Source organism: Mizuhopecten yessoensis, unplaced genomic scaffold (assembly GCF_002113885.1).
Source record: "Mizuhopecten yessoensis strain PY_sf001 unplaced genomic scaffold, ASM211388v2 scaffold8427, whole genome shotgun sequence".
Lineage (NCBI taxonomy): Eukaryota > Metazoa > Mollusca > Bivalvia > Pectinida > Pectinidae > Mizuhopecten > Mizuhopecten yessoensis.
In genome coordinates, this window is record NW_018407542.1 from 254,096 (window position 1) to 262,353 (window position 8,258).

Consider the following 8,258-nt stretch of genomic DNA (forward strand, 5'->3'; position numbering starts at 1 on the left):
CCCTGTGACCTTGAATATGGGTGAAGGTCATTCATTTGAACAAACTTTGTAGCCCTTCATCTCAGCTAGCTACTGGCCAAATATCATCACCCTGGGCATTTTGGTTATTCAGAAGAAGTTGTTTAAAGTTTTTTAATACAATTGACCCCTGTGACCTTGAATATAATTGAAGGTCATTCATTTGAACAAAGTTGGTAGCCCTTCACCTAAGCATGCTACTGGCCAAATATCATCTCTCTGGGCATTTTGGTTATTGAGAAGAAGATGTTTAAAAATTTTGACATATTTGACCCCTGTGACCTTGAAAATAGGTGAAGGTCATTTATTTGAACAAACCTTGTAGCCCTTCATACAAGTTTGCTTCTGGCCAAATATTGACACCCTAGGCCTTTCGGTTATTAAGAAGAAGTCGTTTAAAGTAAAATATTGACGCCGGACGACGGACGGACGGACGGACGGACGCCGGACGCCGCGCCACGGCATAAGCTCACTTGGCACTTCGTGCCAGGTGAGCTAAAAATCGCTCTTCGTCAGAAAGCTACGTTATCGCAGCTAGATTAAAAAATGCTGAAATGTCGGACCAGGATGAATAACCACGGAATTAGATTAAGTCCGTGGAATAACTAAGGAAGGAGAACCTACTTCTAGTAAATAGGAGCGCATAACATTTTTTTTTTAAATTGAATTTTTCAAGAGTTCATGTTTTCATATGATGTTGACTTAGAATGTATGATCATGTAACAACCCTTTCTCATATAAAGAATTAATTTTCGATTTCAGATAGAATCGGAATACGTATTGAAAACAGGAGGAAAACATTTGTTAACATTGTAAAAATGACGCATGCTGCCGATAACTATGGCTTCTGTTTCGGACAAAAAAGAAATGATTAAAGAAAAGTTGTCTCAACATAAAAAAGGGTCCATTTACAAGAATGCTTTCATCTATGTAAAGTATTGAAAAAATATAATTATCAAGTATCTCAACACGTTCCATATCCGACACATATTCTACATGTACACGTAGTGGTATTGCCATACAGTTTAGTGCGTGTGATGGCTAATATGACTTACTAAGTGTTAGCATATGGAGACAGTGAAAGTGGGAAAGAGAGTATACATACATTTATATGCACGGTCTAGAAATAACAAATTGGCCAAAGACATTGAGTTGTACAATGTAATAGAAAAATTCACAAACGTTTCTCTTTTATACACGTTTAGTTTGTCATTGCATATATGCACTTCATGAAAACATTTGAAAAGGGGTATTCGTCTCGTGAATTTTCATTTTTACAGAAAGGCTTGTCCCATGGTTGAGGGAAGGTGTTTAGCCCCGTACCATCTGTACCAGTCACATTGCGGTAATAAATTCAACATATATTTATGTATATCTACTTTATGTTTATGCCTATTACCATTGTTGACATTTAATTGTAAATGTATGATGGGAGAAGGCTGTGATAAATTGGTAAATATGCCGATCACTAATCTCTTCGACTTTTGACGTCATTTCTGCTGCCATAAATCTTGTTCTTAAATCTATGCACACTTTTGGCGTGAATTTCTTTGAAACATTTTACACTGTAGATGTTATGCGTTACACAAATTATTGAGATGTTTTCAAGGTTATATTATCTCAATTTATCTGAGAAGTAATCATTAGTTTTAGCTGCACAAGTGTAGGATAAACAGACTTTCCATAATTACTAATTAGCATAAGTTTAATTAACTTGAATAAACATTTTTGTGATATATATGACAAAAAGTTCCGAAGACTGAATAATACTACTAATAATAATACAGCGATACTTTAGCGAGCGCAGTGCATGTTTTGAAGTGGTGTCACCAACATTGCACATAAGTGTTTTTACTTTTCAAGTGATGTACGTTCGCATTTATGAGTCAAACAAATGGAATGAAAGTTTATGTGTTCCATGTCTACGGGCTCAAATACTACACCAAAGTGGGATACTTCGTGGAACCGGAGATGTTTGAAGATCATACTAGAGAACAGGCAACCAAACCGGATAATAAACGCCCATTTAAGGCGCTTACCACACAAACCAGGACAAGGGATGAGCACAGTAGGACCAACATGCAAACAGTTCAGGCCGATACTGGATGAAACTCTAGAGGTGCTCAAGGCAGATCTAGAACTATCGGACAGTGAAAACACGGCATCCACACCTAACACATCAGAAGGGAACAACGCAATCGTAGACTACAGGACTATATATACATAGATTTAAAAATAGTCAGTGAATTGTATGTACCTAAATAGTGTTTCAGAAACTGATACTAATGACTAGATAATGCTCATTTACTAATAATACTTTCTAGAACGTTATAAATAGATAATATCACGTGACGTTACCTGTATTACGTCACAATCTACAATATAAATGTGCCCAGATTTTTAGTACTTCAGGGGACATATTTTGTTATTAAATCGTCCTGAAGAAGCCCACTTTTCGGGCGAAACCGGTAGACATACCTAATACAGAAGATTCAACTTATCCTGAGCTTGTTGCGATTGACACCTATTCTGAATTAATTTACTTGATTTTTCAAATGTGCATAACTTGAAAAATATTTGTTATATATATACAGTCGAACCTCGTTATCTCGAAGTCGACGGGGTCGTGGGAAAACTTCGAGTTATCCGAGTATTCAAGTTATGCGGGTTCATAGATTTGGTATGAAATTTGCTGTTGGGACATAGCACTAGCAGTTGTTGGTTTTATTAATAGATAATGCTTTTAATCAATCGATAAATGATATACGTAATCAATATAACAAATACAGCTATGTAATTTTACAATAAACACGCTTACAAAAATAGAGTAAGTTATTTCAGAAAAACGTACTTTCGGTTTTAAACGCGATCAAAACGGTTGGACCCTTTTGTGAATTCGTTATTAAATATGGACGGGCCTAGTGATTAAATGTTGTTTTTGGCTAGTATAGATCTTGGCAATTCTTTCCAGGTCTGCTTTTGTATTTGTAAGTCCGTCAAGTTTTACTTCTGAAGTGTTACATTTCAAACCGAACTATCCCACTGTCTCTGATCTCGTAGTTTACAATGCGAAAATGAAAGTGCGCAAGTCTAAAACAAATCACTGTAATGGAGCGTACGCATAGTTGATTCTGTAAATGAAAACACACAAACTCGATCGACTTTCAAAGCCATACTGGCTCCTGTAAAAACATGAACCCGTAAAGCTGTCCTAGGTTGTGATTTTAACTGTGGAACTCTTTTATGCATGAACACGCTTTGTGACCGATTTTCCGGTTTGCACTGTCGTCTGTTTAGGTGTACAAATCATTAAACGGACTCGCAGTAAGTACAGATTACTGTTGATCAACATTGATGCAGTTTTCTTTTTTATTATGAATAACATGGTTTTGACAGTCCGTAAACTTTACAGTCCTAAGCTTTATCGTAAATTCTTTTTTACTGATTTCATGCGTCTACTTACGAAAGATGTTCATAAACACGGAATGGCGAAATAACGTACTTTTGCGTTTTATTTGTATCAAAGAATTAACAAGTGACAAAATGAAATTTGAATACTAAGTTGGATTAACGCTATTGAAACCAATATTTTACTTCGAGGTATCCGAGTTTTTCGACTTTTCAGGGTTCGAATTATCAGAGTTTTATTTACTAAGATAAAGGACAGATTTGTCCGGGACCGGAGAAATACTTCGAGATAAACGGGGTCTTCGAGTTAAAAGAGTTCGAGATAACGAGGTTCGACTGTATATGTGAATAAAAGTTATATGAAAATTGTTCGTTATTGTCTCTAGTTTATATTAACGTTTTCAATTCTAAAGTTGCTTCAGTATTTACCTGTACAGGTGGTAATAAAGGTAAGAAAAGGGGAAACTTTTAATTAATCGGATTTAAGCACTAGAAAGGCCATTTTAGAATTATTTTGGTCAGCAAATGTGATTGGCAAATGATAACAGAGATTTTAAACTTCATTCATGACATAAGACGCTGTACATTTACACGGAGATTCTCAGCTAAATAGGTCAGGTATTTCATCAAGAATTGCATGTGATTTGCTACAGGTTTCAGGTCATCATTCAATATATTTACTGTCACAGTCGGCATATAGATATATCTTAGCTACGGTCTAGTTTATGATTAAATCATCAATAAATAGTTTTAAGAAATCAATCGGCTCAAAACGTATCAATGTCAATGTTCAATTCGACCTCACCTGCAGACGACATGTGCGTCTCGGTCCACCGATATTTTCATGTTTGCGTAGGGCACAAAGCCGTTCATTGGAAAGTTACATATTATGTTACACCACAGTATTTCCACATCAATGATGTCAAATCCTTCAAAACCTTTATTATCATGACGCTGGAGAATAAATGTTTACCATCATGTTCGTCACTTCAATCTACACGTCCACCATTTTTATGACGTTTTTTCCGATTTGAAATTCTCTTTCACACCTTTGGTTATTACTAGGGTACATTGCCGGGAATATCGAAACTAATGACAAAACAACCAATCTGAAGCCTTCTACTATACGCATTCGGGTTCGGTATAGCAACAATCCGCTTTCACACTTCCTGTTTACTAATCAAAAACCTACAGACCGAGAGGCACATATGCGGTGCGTAGCACTGACGACGACTTATCGAAACCACAAATGTGGTGCGTAGCAGCCTAAGGGTTTTAAAGTATGAAGTTCACGCCAAGAATCACAGTCAGACATGGCCATTGAAACATATCAGAAATATATAGGAGGGGGTGTAGCTCCTGAACCCTAGATACTGTTATATGAACCAGTGACCCAAACGTGCCACTCTGACGTCACAAGTACCACGTGACATGTAAGTTCATTAAAATTCTCGCCAGTAAGGAGCACCAGTAAGGAGCAGTCACCTTTGATTGCCTATATAAAGGTAATGAGACACTTCTGAATGCGCGTTGATGGATTATTCAGTATTTATTTAAGAATGTTACAGGTTTCGCTTATTTTTACAAAATGTAAATAATTTTGGCCAAAATCCTTTAATGTTATCTGCATTCAAATGAAATTAGTTAAGTTGGCAAAGGTGATACCTTTTTCAATTAAATAATTTTTGGACTCTCACAATCATTTATTTTTTATAGATGAATATGACCTGATGCATGATGTATCATCGTCATACGTAAAAGAATATTGATCCGATATAATTCAGAATATAGATACGCAAAATTTTACCAAACAAATAACGTACACAAATTTCAACGAACCCTTTCCGGAATTAAAGGTTTATATTAAAAAAATCCTCAGTGGAAGAACACGTCAGCCGTGGAAACTTATCGCACGATATCACTAAACATCATTTCGTTACGACCATAAAATTTCAACATGTGCGAAATGTAAACCGAATCATTTGTACATTTGCGAATATAAAATGACTGCATAATAGCACAGGTCTATGCAGTGCAAAGGGAGATGAATATTTTTCCAAGTGTGGCTTAATTAATTTTACACTGCAAACTCCCTTTAAAGCGCCGCCTAGTGGTGACCTCATTTAAATAAAATGTCTGCCATTTTGTTTTCCCAAAAACAAGAGGACCCATGCTTATCATTCATCAACAAACGTGTCATAGATGAACAGGCCAATATAAATTCATGTCAGCGAATCTTTCCTTATCTGATAACCTCTCCCAAACTGTGAGCATTCGGATTCCGGCATGTGAACGTAATAAGAAAATGTTCTGGCCTAGAACCGTACCATGAATACCTAACACGATCGTCGAGTTGCAAGTGTGCAGCACAGGAAGTTAGGGATCAATAGATTTCTTCCACGTAAACATGAAATAAAAGCAGACTTGAAACTTCTAACGTATATACATAGCAAAATAAGGATTTTATGTACATGTATTTCTGCAAAATATATAACTTTACATTGCTTCATTGATCAACAAACTGCAAAAATGATGCTGGCCACCAACTTTTAGGCTAGTTCACACCAAAATGCGATGTTGACAACAGATACAACTTATTCTATATGTAAATATACAACACGTGCATGTTGTTCAATACCTGTCTACTTACCTTTCTTAACGATTCAACAGGTTAGGAGAAATATACACGGGACAATAAAGGAAATAGCAAAGACCCTTATTTTCACGGCTGAACGAACGACAAATCGTTCTCACACGATAGCGTGAAGGTAAAATAGAAACCGGACACACATTTTATCCGGCATCTGATATATATATATATATATTCAGGCATCTAGCCTATATGATGTAGAGTCTATGTATTTCTTAATGTTCAATATAAAAAAAAAATCGAGAAAAGGTAGAACAACATGTATTTGAAAAATTCAAAGGTAACAAAAACTGAAAATTGGATATAAAGGGCATTTTGTAACTTTTCATGAAAACGACTCGTGCGAAATACTATCTTTTTAAATTGGGTGTCAGACGATTCGCCCCAAAACCGTAACGCCACAAGCTGTTACGCCCCGAATTTGATTCATATCGCCCAAACCAGTTCGCCCCCCCCCCCCCCCAAAAAAACCCCATAACTATTTCGTCCCAAAAACTACAACGCCCAAAGTAATCATAAAGATAGAAATTCACAAAAGACCTGTTGCAATTCGTCTGATGTATCGGACGTAATTTTTGTGCCGTAGATATATAACTTACCATATCTATACAGTGGCGGATCCAGAGACCTATCTGGGGGGGTTTCCAAATTTCCTGGGGGGGTTTCCATGTGGGGAAAATTTGAGGAAAATGGTGAAAATACATGATTTTTAAAGAAAATTCTCAGGGTGGGGGGGTTTCCTGAAGCCCAAAAAACCCCTCTGGATCCGCCACTGTCTATAGTATCTATGTTAGGCATGTATTTTTAACGTAACATATCTATACTATCTATGTTAGGCATCTTCTAGATGATATATATACACTGTATAAGATCATTTAATATATATAAACTTTATTTATTTTCAACTTATGTTAATCACTCTTGTTGGACCGAAATTTTAGCGCACAGGGGTCTTAATGTGGGAGGAAACCGGAGTACCTGGAGAAAACCAACGTGTCGGGCAGGTGACCCTATACCTTTTCACGTCCGATCGGGGAATCGAACCCCGGCCGCCTTGGTGAAATGCAAGTACGCTATCACTGCGCCACCCGACCATTTTACATTTTAAATGATATATACACACTGTATAAAGATAATAAGCTTATATACACGCGTTCCGCAGATCAAAAGAAAAAAAGATCCATTATGTTATGTGTGTTGCAAAAGAGTGTGTACGTACTAACTTTGTGTACTGGGGACGCAGTAGTTTTGTCATTGATTCAAAATTAATTTGTAGTGTATAGAGAAACCGGTTTAAAATATCATGCGTAACAATAAAATATATTTCAGAAGAGTTATCATAAATACACCTATAATTCAAGTAGAATTACATTGTATTTTAAAATGATACCACTTCTGGAGTCACATCTTTGATTTCTTTTTCACAACTATAACCCGATATAAACTTTTTCAGCGAGTCAAAACTTTCTGTGTCAAATGTAACTGAGTGGGAACTAATCCGGATAGGTTTTTTTCTCTGCGAATGGAAAATGTATAACATCAGGAGTTCCACAAGGGTCTGTTATAGATCCCATAGTGTGTTTCATCTATATAAATGATCGACACGAAATGTAGGATTTGGAGTCATATTTGTTCACGGATGGTACAAAATGTTCAAAATAAGTACGAATTAACCAAATCCTGCCGCAATATAATATCCGACGAATGGAGCTATCGTGCGTTACGTAGTTGCTGAATCCACATACAGAAAGATGTGTGCATTTGAACATGAGAAGGAACACTGGGAATGATGTTCGTACATATTACGCGACATGATCTAGTTGAACAGTCATTAAAAATCAGAAGCATGAATGACATACTGCGCAAATTTCAAAGGAGAACATTTCAAAAGGATCACGAATCAATTTCCCTTGAATCGGTCGTATACGCTTCATTGCCATGTTCATCATTTATTTTTAACCCCATATACGCGTCATATTTGCTGTCATATTTATAGTACATGTGAATTCTAAGACATACCTGACAGATATACACTTTCTACACTTAGACGAGGACAAATCTTGTAATACCATCTATGTTCCCACTAAGGTCAGATACCGTAAAAGTGGAAATGTTTGCGTATAGACTCTTAGACAGATCTGTGTGTGGAAATGTTTACACATAGACTCCTAAACAGATCTCT

General features: G+C 36.4%; 1 protein-coding gene across 1 annotated transcript in view; it reads right to left on the reverse strand.

Moving 5' to 3' along the window:
- LOC110455937 overlaps window positions 1-6,183 on the reverse strand; it is a 31,049-nt gene extending 24,866 nt beyond the window's left edge. The window contains exon 1 of the mRNA XM_021506401.1: window positions 6,077-6,183. The gene's annotated coding sequence lies outside the window, so the exon portion shown is untranslated. The remainder of the gene's footprint in view (window positions 1-6,076) is intronic.
- Between the last annotated feature and the right edge of the window lie 2,075 nt (window positions 6,184-8,258).